A 13,850-nucleotide genomic window follows, 5' to 3' on the forward strand; every position below is an offset into this window, starting at 1 on the left:
TGATGGTGAAGGTGCGGTGGTTTGAATGTGCGCGTAAGCTATAAAAGATTCTTCTGAGGAAAACGAATGAATGAACTCTTTCATCCTTTTTTTGTATCCTAGCAAGGACGAAGTTTATTTTTGTTACCTACGACAAACCGACCGACCGACGAGAGCAAATGTGGGATTGCTGCAGGAGGCGACCGGGTAGGTTTTAAGTTTTTTCTGCATCTAAAGATTCAAGGCATGGATTAACTTTTGTGATGAGTTTCATTCGTTCGTTCGTTGGGGCAAAACGGATGCCAACAACTTATACTGTAGTCTGTTTATTCCGGTTTTGAGGTAAATCTTATTTTAAATATAAAATTGTGCTTCTTGATGACATCAGGGAGAAAACGGAGAATGCAGGGGCGGGAGCAGGACGGAAAAGGTAAAGAAATGGTTTAAAAGATTAAGTGCCCATAATGGAAACACATATTTTTTTAAATAAGAGACAGAGTTGTTATGAATAAATATCATCTGTCTTTGGAATGTCGACGCCAACTACAACGACCGGGACGAGAAGTTCGTAGATTGATGATGAAGGAGGAGTAGACAAATTATGTTGTAATTAAAAGCACGAACAGTTTACATGATTGAAATAAAATTTATTTGACTTAATCCTTTCATTTTTTTAAATGGGGTAATTTATGGATTATATGGTTAAGGGATAAGAGTTTACTTGTAGTACAGCTAATTGCTTATTAGCTAAGGAATATGTTGCAGTAATGAGAAAACTTTGGTGTTGAAACACGTAAACATCATTCGTAGTCGTATTGACACATGAGACTTATTTAAGAGCTATTGTTTATAGGTGTGGTAAACAATCCATAGTGATTTGAAAGCAGTGGGATTATTTGACACCGAAAGTCCCGACCTATATAGTAAATAAGCTGCATAAAAAGGGATTTTTTCGGATTTGTATTTACTTTTCTGACAGAAACAAATATGCAAAGCAAATATGATATGACACAAGATGTCAAAGGATCTGCCGGAAAGAAAAAATAATGATTCTATTGAAAAGGCATTTGATAAAGTAGAATTGGGATTAAACAAATTAAAATCATTCTCTCGAAGGTTCACTGTCGTTGTTTTACACAGACATTCCTACAAAAAATGTAATTTTTCTTAAATTTGAGTTTGCTTCACAGTCAGTCAATTTTAATTCAAGTGCTTTTGACGTTCACTTATTTGTCGTCTACTCGATTTTTTTAACATATGGTTACCCGTGCTTCATTTCAGAAACACCTTCAAGTTTCGAAAACTTCTACAATTCTACCAATTTCTAAGCCCCCCTAGTAAATTAGAGAGCTATCGCCTGATTTAGCTTCTCCCATGTCTGAGCAAAGTGCTAGAAAAAATAATTTCAAAAAGACTGATTTGGTTTCTCGAGCAAACAAATTAATAAACAAATCCCAAGTGGCATTCAGACCGAGAAAAGGTACTCTAGACGCACTGCTTCATATGGATTACACAATCTCAAATATTCTCTCCACACTAAACCATGGATCTTTCATCGATTTTAAAAGCTCACACAATTCTTAATCAGCTAAAAGAATGGCAGCTAGACCCAAAAATTATAAGATTTATACAAAATTTTCTTAACAATCGCAAGTTCCGAACCAGGGTTATTAATGTGTATTCGCAAATACATCCAATGGAGAATGGAATTCCTCAGGGATCACCGCTTTCGGTGATTCTATTCATAATTGCGTTCCACAATATCACTACGATCATCAATACTGAGAAACTACTTGACCATGGTCTATACGTTGACGATCTCATAATAATTGCCAAGATAAAAGACCACGTAATCATAGAAAACGCTTCCATAAGAGTTCTAGATAAAATCAAAATTTGGACAGAGTCGTCTGGAGCGAAGTTATCTTTAGAAGAAAGCAAACAGTTGCATTTATGCCGCAAGACAAGTTGTAAAAATTGTATCTTAAACTTTGGTCCATACATCCCTGAAGACACCACTGGGAACTAACTATCTTGGGTCTTACTATCAATATATCGAATTGATGGTCTTCACATATACTTAAACTGAAAGCTCCGCCTAAATATCATCAAATATTTTTGCGGAAAAAAGTGTTGTGCATATCAACACGATATTAAACCTTGTTCAAGCTCTAATCCATTCTAAAATTGACTGTACACTCCCAATTTATGGCAACAGCTCTAAAACCGATTTAAAAACACTAAAATCACCCTACCACGCCACACTTCGAATTGCATTAAATGCATATCGCACTACCCCATTTTTAAAAATTCTTGCCGAATCTGGTTTTCCATCTTTAGAAAATCGTATTAAATTTTCCACATTCAAAACTATACCAAAGCTTCTTACCTCTCAAGGTTCACTTATACAAAAAGATCTTACACTCACGATAAGAAAAAAAAAAACAAACAAATAGCAAGTGACTTTCACATTGGAATTAATTATATTAATCCAAAGCCCAAAATCCCTTATCGGCCTTGGTGTCTAAAAAATAATAGCATCAACATAACTCTTTCTGCATATCAAATAACCTCACTGGATCACTGGAAAGTTAAATTTTGGAGTTTACGTTTAAGAAAGTCAGCCAATTCTATTTCCGACGTTTGAATTTTCAAGAATGGCCAATATTTTTGTTTATTGTAATGAGTTGTAAATTTTTACTAAAAGAATATAAAACAGGACTGAGATCCTCAATGCATCGATAGCCGGATAATCATAGACTAAGCTTGAAAAGGGGAAAACCATCAAGAGCGTCTATTAGATAGCGATATTTGAACGTTTGAAGAAACAATCGCTGATAAACTGTTTCAATTAAAAAGATGTATGAATTGGGTTTCGAATTGCTTTCACATCCTTCGTATTGTCCAAATCTACCCCCATGGATTTTTTTCTGATCTCAAACTTCAAGAAAATGCTTGCTTGAAATATATAAAGAAGAAATCGCTGAAGCGTAGGAGTACTTTGAAGACAAATACAAATTGTTCTACATATGAAAATAGCATTACAAGCACCAAAGCCGTCTTTTTTCAAAAAGCTGATATTCAATTGCATTTTCAGTGAGAATTTGTCAAAAATTGTCAGAATAATTTAAAAGAAAATTGTAAAAAAATTAGCGAAATTCAGACAAACAGTAATTTTAACTTAATAAAATGGATAATTTTAAAGACGATCTTTAGAAAATACCAGAAGAACACTTCTTTTATGTTTTCAATTTTGTAAATTAATCTGATTGAAATAATATCTAAAGGAAAGGGTTTCGTATTTAAATTATGATCTAAATAAAATAGAAACAGATCGTTGATAAGTTGTAATATTTTTCGTTAATACTAATTTTTTGCAGAATAAAAAACGATAATACATCTCATCTTATAATTAAAAAAACTTTGTCAAATCAGCTTTCCAAAATAAAACAACATTTTTATCTTTTTTACGATTAACAATACAAAATATCACAAGGGAGCTTCGGGAATTTTCAGATCGATTTATGATTTAAATTTACATAGCATCAGTATATTTTTCGGAGGACTTATCAAGATACTTTTCAGGCTTGATTCTGATTGGTAATTTCGCAACAGTCCATACAAATTCACTACAAGATTTTGTAGTAAGAAATCGAAAGCATCCATATACATACTCGTACAAAAAATATTACACAAAAGTTGATTCACGTATCAACTGATTTGAAGATCCATTCGAGACTCGTAAAAATGTCAAAAACCCATCCGTAGTAAGATTCTACTTTAACTTTTATCGGTAGTATTCATACTGCGGATATTGTTTTTGTTTTTCGTGTAAGATCCTTCTTTACTATTGATATATTTTACAAAAAAACACAGGTTATAACTGCAGCAGTATTTTACTCCATCTTTTATCGGCAGTGATTTCACTCTGAGCGTATTTTATTTGTTCTTCACATAAATTCTTACTGTACTACGGATGGCTTCTGCATAGAATCACAGGTTCCTTGTTGATTTATAAAAAAAAACGTTTCAAACTTATTTTTTAAACGTGTTGTTAAATTATAAATTCTGCCATTTCTGCAAAATATCCGTAACTTATTTTTGACGTTGAGAATCGCTGAAAGCACCCTTTGAGTAAATATAGTAGGTCCTAAGTGCTTACCACTTTATCTAATTTTTAAATTGTTTTCCTCGTCTGATAGAAAATATACTACAGTGATACATTGGAATAATAATTTCTTCGAAAGCTTGTCAATCTTTTTAAACAAAATTTACAAAATGATTTCGAAAGACAAATTCTAAAATTACCTTTTCATTTTTGATCTTTAGATTTTCAGAAAGATTGACGATTCAGTTTCAGTTTCTAGACCAATTGCATGAATGGGTTTTAAGTAGTTTTTTTGTCAAGCTCTGCGAAGAACTTGAGCTATGGTCAGTTCAAATTAGATGCAAGTTTTTGTAAAATTAGTCAATTTTTAATTTCCCACTCTTAAATTTTGTTTTGAAATTGGAATTTTATGATTTTATAGAAGTACTCGGTCGCTTTAGTAAGGATTTAATTAATTTATCCCTATTCATAAACTTACACTTCGTGTCACATGGATAGGAAGAAGCTTTTTTCGTTTTTTTTTTTGTTGACGTTATGTTTCAAACCTAAAGTTTTTTTTGAAAAACCTAAATGTGGAATGAATGAGGTATGTATGTCAAAAAGTATTTTGTATTAAGTTGATAAATACAAGTTTAATGCCGGTTTTTGCAAAGAAGGTTATAAAAAGTTCCTGTTTTTTTGAGTCACATGGAACAAGATCTAAATTTACATAATAGCGTGTTTAAATCAAATAAAAGGATGTTCTGATTATTTGAGAGCTTAGTACTAGTATTAATTTGATTGAATCAAGAGTGTGGTTAGAGGTAAGGTCTAACTCAGGAGGAAATAGACCAAATTTGAGCTTACCGGGATTTAGTCAAAAGCATCCGTTTTATAGACAGCATAATTTGAATAAGTTAAATTGTTGTATGCAACTATCTCATTGACCCAGAGAGGTATGGACAAAATCAAAAAGGAAGAGTCGAGAAAGCCACATCATTTCAGAAAAAGCGGGCGATAGTGAGAGTTCAAGGCTTTCCATTAGTAAAACCAAGCTGAAGCGGGGGTAAATGCTAGTCGATCGACTGTTGCTCGGGTGATACAGAAGGCAGACCATATACATATGACGACAAACAAATTAAGAAAAATCACCATTGAATGCTGCACGCATAAGCCAACGCCTTAATTTTTTAACAAATCACATCACGTGGAGTCGAGCTTAATATGTCGTTCGTCTATTTCGATGAAAGCAAAGTTAAATTGGAAGGGCCTGATTCATATAACTGCTTTTTCCATGATTTAAGAAAGGAAGAATTCTATCTTGAGAAAAGGCACATCAAAGGAGGTGGTTAAATGGTAAGGGGAGCAAACACCTATTACGGGATCGTAGAGCTAGATTTTCAAAGCTCTAAAACGACTTACAAATCGATTCTGCAACGAACTTTTCAGCAGTTTTCTGAATTATTTTCTGAAAAAGGACGACACTTACAAAAAACCAAAAAGATTATTAAAGCCCTAAACGGTCCTGGGCCCAAATTTGGTTTGACAAAAAGAAAACACATTTTAAATAGGAACATTCCTATCGATTACTAATTTAATTACTGTAACTTAATCGATTTTCTATGGCAAGGTTATCGACTTACACTTTAATAAATTTAACGAAAAAAATAAGCCTGGACTTTTATCCTTGAAGAAAGCAACAAACCTTTAATCAGCAAATCAAAACAAATCATTTACTTTCACATCTGTTTCAATTAAATTTTCATGGAGTTTGTGACATAAGCTTTAATTTGCTTAAGTCATTATAATATACGATTGACCTTCAGGGCAAATAATTTGGATAATGTCAATTAACTCTCAAATCCCAGAGTATGGATTCAGGTCTAGGCATTTCAATTAAAGAGTATAACTACGGTACAAATATAGCATACAAATATTTTGCCAATTTTGTGAAGCATTGAAATTTTAGATCAGATGACAAAACTATTTCACCCACTTTTCATAATTAGAGTTCCTAAAACCATTCTAAAAAACTCGCTTAAATGAATCCACTATGATTTTCAACTTGAACACATTTCACTCCGCCTCTTAACAAACCTGTAGAATTTTATTGTTAAATGCCTTAAATACCTGAACTAATAATTTCTCAAGTACCTGCACTCTACAAAAATCCATCCAACCACTTCACTGCCATTATACCAAAAATAAAAAAGTTTTAAAGTTTTAACATTTCTACATTTTGTTTGGTTGTTTCCTTCCTGAAAACATGAGTTTTAAAAAATAAAACCAATTCACTCCTCCGATCTATTTCACTGCAATGGTTTCCCAAGTTTGTATAGTTTATAGTTGAAATAAAAGTGGCTGTTTTTGTTCCTCTACATTATTATTTTTTTTTAGTTTTGTTTAATGAACTTTGGTGTGTGGTTTTCGTCTTCAATGCTATGCGGTCATATTCCATTAGGACTGAAAGTGTTTATACTTGTGTGTGCCAATTCAATGGCATGATTCGTGGAAATTTTATTTTTAAAATAAAAAACATACAAGCACCCAACACATTTTTAATAAAAGAAAGTACATACAAAAAAATAAAGAATTTTGAACAACAAGTGAGTTTTTTTTAGAAAAGTTTTTCTTTTAAAGTCCATTTATTTGGATTGAATTTTGCGGTAGACTTAAGAGCTTTGTTCCGACAGTGTTCATTAACCACCATCAAAACTATGGCAAATGTACTTACTTCAATTGTGGTCTTATCAATCATTTAATTCATTCTATAAGTAGAAATATAAGTAAATAGTTTAGTTTTGTTAACCAAAAGAATTTCAAAGTTTTGAACTTAAAACACAATCCAGATGAAATACAAGTTCATGTGGCCGTAATTTGAGATATTTTATAACCTAATGATTGATTAACATCTAATAAGAGTTGAGAATAAGTTAATAACGCCACCAAATATTACCAACGTCATTTTAGGAAAGCTATGATTTTGAGTGTTAGGATGGAATGAGGATTACAGGATGGGCCATTTAGTGGTTTCTTTGTGAATTAAAGGTTATTTTAAGACTGATAGCTGGTTTCGCTTGTAATTTTGATAAAAAGTCAGTATCACTCCACTGCGTAGATATACAAAATAAGTCACTTTTCGTTTGAACAAAGTTGGGAAATAATTAAGTGCTATTAAGCCCAAACAGTGTTTTGAAAAGAAGCTCTGGCCGCTATGAATCTCCCATCAGTTCTGCTGGTTTACTTTTTCAAATAAAACTATAATATCGGGTTTTCCAATAAGGACGACTTGACACCTATGAATTTAATTTGTGAAAGCACTCTCTCACCTTTGATCTTTCCAACTACTGTAGTTGGTGGCCCGAACAAACTAATCCCCGAAACCCCACAGCACCTTCCAGTAAAGATGAGATCGTTGCCGCAATTGAAGCACTTAAGAACAACAAAGCAGTAGGACTTGATGGAATTCCCGCAGACCTTCTACAATTGCTGAATCCGCTCATAAAAGAAGCTTGGACCACCGGTGAGTGGAAGAAGAAAATTTTCGTCAAGGTACCAAAAAAAGGAGATCTTACAAAGTGAGAAAACTCGAGAGGAATTTGCGTTCTACCTGCCATTACCAAAATAGTAACAAAAGTCATACTGGCACGCATCAGAGAACACCTTAAGGCCTCACTCGATGCCGAACAAGTATAATTCTGCCCTAGATCCTCCTGTATTGATCATATCAACACCCTCCGGATCATTATTAAACAGTGCGTTGAATATCGATCACTACTAAGCCTGCTGTTCACTGACTTCGAGAAGGCGTTGATAGCGTTAACAGGGAGTACATCTGGTTAGCTTTACGGAGAACAGACATCCCAGAAAAATTAGTTGCTATTATTAAAGCAATTTATGATGGATCCAAGTGTCACGTTCTGCACGATGGTAGGTTGTCAGATGATTTTGAAATCCGTAGCGGAGTCATACATGGTTCGATTCTGTCGCCAATATTTTTTGATGGTGATAAGCGACAGCTTCGTCAGGTAGCGGAGGGATCCAATGGACTTTGACATACTATTTAAATCACTTGGATTACGCGGACGATGTTTGCTTACTCTCTCATATAGGATCATGGATCTCCATCAAATGACAATAAGTGTTGAGAAAGAAGCAGAAGTTTTGGGGCTGCAATTAATTCCGGCAAAACAAAAATGATCAGCCTCGGAATTCGCCCATCCTCTTAAAAAAATATTTCTTCGCAACCGGTTGAAAAAGTGGAGAGCTTTCAATATCTTGGAAGTATCGTCTCCATCGAAGTCGGAACTGAACAAGACGTCATCTGCCGCATCGACAAAGAAAAAGCGGCTTTCGGTATGCTGTCGAAAATTTCGAGGAATAATTATCAACAATTATCAGCTTAAGAACAAAGCTAAGACTGTTTCGCACAAATGTCGAACCTGTCCTTCGTTATGGGTCCAGCACCTGGAAGGTTACTTCAGCCATTACAAGAAAGCTGTAAACCTTCGTGAATAGCTGTCTTCGTAAAATCCTAAGGATTTAACCGTATATCAAATGAGGTCCTTCATAGAAGGACAGGTCAGGAATCTATAGACTCTATAATGCGAAGGCGTAAGTAGCAATGGATTTGAAAGGTAACGACTGCATTGCAGGCCAAGCAATGCAGTGCAATCCGCTCATACAAGGAGGAAGAAGAGCTGGACGACCGAGAAGCAATGACCCAGGACAGTCGAGGCGGAATCAGCGTCACTAGGCAAAAGTTGGAGGGAGCTGAAACATATATCCAGAAACCGTACACGATGGGTTCCCACAGCCTTAACAGGTCTGAGAACCTAAAAGAAAGAAAAGAAGAAACTGCTTTAGTGTATTCCACAAAAGACTTTTGGCCATCAAAGAGACCGCGAGTCTCAGAAAAAACGTGATGTTGACTACCGAACCGATATACTCAACTTCTCAGATAGACATTCTGCCATAGACTCTAAACTCATTAACATACATAGAGGGCTTCATGAGTAGGCTCGCTTTTTGACTTGGAGAATGTAAACAATTTTTGCAGAAGCTGCAAGAATGAAGAAGTGAAGGAGACAGTGTCTCGCTTTCTATGTTCATTTCCTGGCCTATCACAAAGACGAAGACTTTACCTTGGACACTTTTACTGTTAATGATGGTTGGATGAATAGTTTTAATGATTTAAGAAATTCCAGCATCTTATGTCTCAAAAGCTTCAATACTAGGTCTAACTTGTTCAAAGAGTAAGATAGGTGTTAAGATCCATATGGCATCACAACGGACCAACTATTGGTCTAAGTGGTTTAGTTTCATCGTCAATAGGCAACTTAACCAAAAGAAACCTATTACGATCTTTCCGTTATTGTGATTGGCTAGCGCTTCCGAGCCGACCTGAATTGGAAGATATGGAACTGGAAGATTTGTGGTTTCAACAGGATGATGCAACAAGCCATACTTCAAAACTTAAAATCGATTTATTGAAGAGTAAGTCTGACGAGCTATCTGAAGAAAAGGGCCAGTTGATTGGCCGCTTCGTACGTGCGATTTAAAGCCTCTAGAATATTTTCTTCGGACGTTAAATCAGTGGTTTATGCCAAAAAGTCGACGACTGCACGTTGAAAGAGCTCAGAGCTAACATTGAACCCAAAATAGAGGCCGTTTTGACCGAAATGTTGGACCAAGTCATCTAAAATACGGTCTAACTTCTCGACCGCTACAAACGTGCCCGTGCCTAAGGGAACAAAGTCGAGTTCCATTCATAAATGTTTTTTGATTGCACTTCAAGTGCATAGTAAAGTTTTTGAAATTTCTCGAGTTCGCATTTTAATTAAAAGGAAAGTTGTCACGTTTCTATTGAAAAAATTCTTTCTGATTCAAAAAAAAATAGCTAATATTATTCAATAAGCTTTAGTAACATACATTATAACCAGTTTCCACTTATTTCTTCTAACTTATTATAAGGATTATTCATATCAAAAGTCTGGGCTTTGATAAAACCACGTATGTCGAACAATTTGACGTCTTGGTTTCAGAGGGTTTATTATTTGGGTGATTTATTTTACTGGAACCTTAATCGACATTATATTATAATTTCTAATGGTACTTATAAAATCGATTGACCTTTAATCCATCTCCTTAAAAGCCTTTAAGCTTTAATGTAAGTTTGACCCTTTCATTTTCGATTATATAGTTATATTCTTACCTTTAAATAGTTATGTTTCTTAAACCTGACATCACAGTTACTTTCCTGAAATTTGTCATTCACCTGGAAAAAGTGTTTTTTTTTTGGGAACATAAATCAGGTAAAAGTCTCTAAGGATTTATCAGGAAATTGACCAAAAAATCAAAAAAAAAAAATATTCTTAGTTCCTCGTTCTAAAATTTCTTCAACCTTTTAACCATCATATAACATCTTGGATGATAAATTTAAGAAGTGGAAGCAATTTCACCATCTTTTGCACGACTGACGAAGACACTCTGTGAGCTTTCGACACGCTGCCATACGCCACCATCATCGCTATTTATATCCTTCACTGATATTGCAATGCAAGCGAAGTAAATTGATTCGTTATACGTGTAAACATTTAATCTGTGGATAATATTTGACAATTTCCAAGAGGACTAACCTCCTGTTGGCTTCCGGTTGATGCCAACATTACAGTATAGATAGATCGTAAGGTGTATAAACATATGTAGGGATTTGTAGGTGATGGTGAAAATCCATTTCCAGAGGAAAAAGTTCTTCAATCGAAAAATCGACGAGAAAATTGTCGTCCCAAATTCAATAATCTCTGTGCCGCAGTGGCAGTGGTTGAGGGACCTATCAAACTATACTTTTCACCGCTGAGCGCCATAGCGCATTGGGTTGGGTTCGAGTGCAAAAAAAAAACGAGCTTCAAGCCAAACCAAAAGCAAGAGAAATATTAAAATTATATATACATAGGTTATTCTACCACGAACTACAGCTGTACCGCAACACCCTCCATCGTCCATCCTCCATCTTCCGTCATAATATCGACCAAAATTATTGCTGAAAATATGACTCTTTATGCATGGATAGGATGTCATAACCCATTGACATGATGTGCAATTTCCAAAATGCAACAATCCTCGCTCTCTGCACCTCTGATTTTCAAAAGCCAACAACGACCAAAACGACCGACCGACACACAGGGACGGACGTGTACGACGACGACGTGAGTTTTCGGTTGACTTAAAATGGTTTGGGATAAACCCAGAGCAACCTACATACGTACGGATATGGATGGATACGTTGATGATGATCATCATCATCATTATCAGCACCATAATGGCAAAGGTATTGTGGTAGATGAAGTGAAATTGAATACCGTCCATTTTTGATATTTTGATGCCGGAAGAAGAAGCCCGATGGGAATTATATATTTATGTACAATCTGCAGTGCTCTCTCATCCATAAAGTGGTGCTATTTTGTATTGTTGCGACTTTGATTTGATGTGTCGATTATGAAAAGAATATATTATATTCATATAGAGATGAATTCTCATGGTCATGTTGTTTTAATACCTCTTAAAGAGTTCTTTTAGAAGGAAGGGAAAGTTTTATGATTTGTCATTTATGTCATTTATATTTCAAACATGGTAAGTAATTTTATATTGTTTATTCAAGAGTTTTTCATTGGTTTGACACAAATATCTTTCAAGTATTTGGGGATCAGTGGCAACATGCGATTTGAAATAATGACGAAGTTTTGTTGAGAACTGAACTAGTTTTAAAGGCCTACTTAATAAGGGTCGCTATTTGTCAGGACTTTTTCGGACAAGTACTTTTACGTTACGAGGAACTTCCGGGAAACTTTTGTTAATAACCGGAATTTTAGTTATTTTACTAATCAAATATCAATTTTCTTTTATGGTACTCATAATAAAATGGTTATTCAAAAATTAGACGAAGTCTCATTAAAATTAAACGAACGAGTAGATCCAAAATATGAAAAGAGGCTTGGATGCCACATATGACGGGATAACTTCAAATCCCGTCTGTAAATTTGTCTTATTTAAAAGTTTGTAGGTTTTTGTGTTTTGTGAAAGAAGCTGTCAGTTGAATTCTTCTTAAAAATTTAAAAATTACCGACAATATTTTGCATACGATGAAATAGTTTGATTTAAAAATCTGATTTTGTTAACGAAATTTTTAATTGAAAGCCAATTTTTACCAACTTTTAGAAATGCTTTTTTTAGGTTTTTATTTGTTGTAAGAAAACTGTCAATTGCATTTTTTTCAAAATTTTTCGAATGTTGAAAACAATGTTTCTTATAAGTTAAAAATAGTTGGAAGCTATAGCTTCAAATTTTTGAAAAGATATTGAGTCGAAAATCGATTTTTACCAACTTTTAGAAATGCCTTTTTTAGGTCTTTTTTTTTTGTAAAAAAATGTTAAAAATTTTCGTAAAATTTTCGAGATGAGCAATTTTTTTCGATTTAACGAGATTTATTTCTAAAAATATACTGGTTTGGTATCACGTTCCAATATATAATATAAAATTTAATTCAAGTTTTTAGCGTCATTGGTTCGTGAGATATTAACGGTTAAAAAAAATGTTCACCATTTTTTTAAACTGCTATGGTAAAAAAACAACCACGCTATTTTTTTGAGAGTTCTTTCTGCATCGTTTTGTAATATTATCTGTATTACAAAATTTATTTGAAGTCGATATCTCTTCTGGTTTTTGAGCTATGGACGACGAAAAAAACGTACGCACAGACACCTCTCTCAAAATCTTCTATTTGGATTCTAGGAACCTTGAAACGTCGAGAAATGTCAGAATTTTCAGTTCGACAAATTGGACCAATTTCAATAGCTTCCTATGGGAAGTTAGTAAAGGGTTATTTTTGTAGCTATTATTTTTTTGGCAACATTAGTTTAAACAGCTGACGCAAGTTTCGTGTTTTGTTTCACTGTCAAACATCTTCAGTTTGGTCTATAATTAAACCATGAATCGACTAAGAAGCAAACAACGCTTGCAAGTTATTGAATTTTATTATCAAAATGCGAGCTCTGTTAAGAAAGTTCATCGCGCGCTTCTATTTTATGGTCAGCACATTTTTTTTTCTCAATGGGTACGTAAATAAGCAGAATTGTCGATTTTGGAGGGAATATCAGGCAGAAGCATTGCAAGCGCTTCCAATACCAATGCACCCAGAAAAAATCACAGTTTGTTGCGGTTTATGGGTTGGTGGCATCATTGGACCGTACTTTTCCAAATATTATGCGAATCGTAACGTAACTGTGAATAGTGGGCAGTACCGTGAGATGATATCCAACTTTTGTCCCCAAAATGCAAGAGCTTGACTTGCATGACATGTGGTTTCAACAAGACAGTGCCACATGTCACACGGAAAAATGAACTTATTGAGAGGCGAGTTCGGTGAACATTTTATTTCTCGTTCAGGACCGATCAATTGGCTGCCTAGATCGTGCGATTTAACGCCTATAGACTATTTTTTGTGGGGCTACGTTAAAGCTCATGTCTATACAGACAAGGCCGCTTCATTTGACGCATTGGAAGACAACATTGAAGAATTTATTCGTGAGATACCGGATGCCGGAAGAAATGTTGGAAAGGGTATGAAAAAACTGGACTACGAATGTTGTCAAGGTCAACATTTGCATGAAATAATCTTCAAACATTAAATTATATGGACCGTACTATCGATTCAAATAATGATTTCATTAATTCATTTGTGTATTTAAGGTCCCTGTAAACACACCTAACTATGCAATATATGTCG

At 34.5% G+C, this 13,850-nt stretch overlaps 1 protein-coding gene across 5 annotated transcripts in view; it reads right to left on the reverse strand.

Annotated features, from left to right (window-relative positions):
* Positions 1-13,850, reverse strand: part of LOC129951737 (mitogen-activated protein kinase-binding protein 1) — a 328,044-nt gene that overhangs the window by 26,665 nt on the left and 287,529 nt on the right. The gene's annotated exons all lie outside the window — the stretch shown is intronic.

Source organism: Eupeodes corollae, chromosome 3 (assembly GCF_945859685.1).
Source record: "Eupeodes corollae chromosome 3, idEupCoro1.1, whole genome shotgun sequence".
NCBI lineage: Eukaryota > Metazoa > Arthropoda > Insecta > Diptera > Syrphidae > Eupeodes > Eupeodes corollae.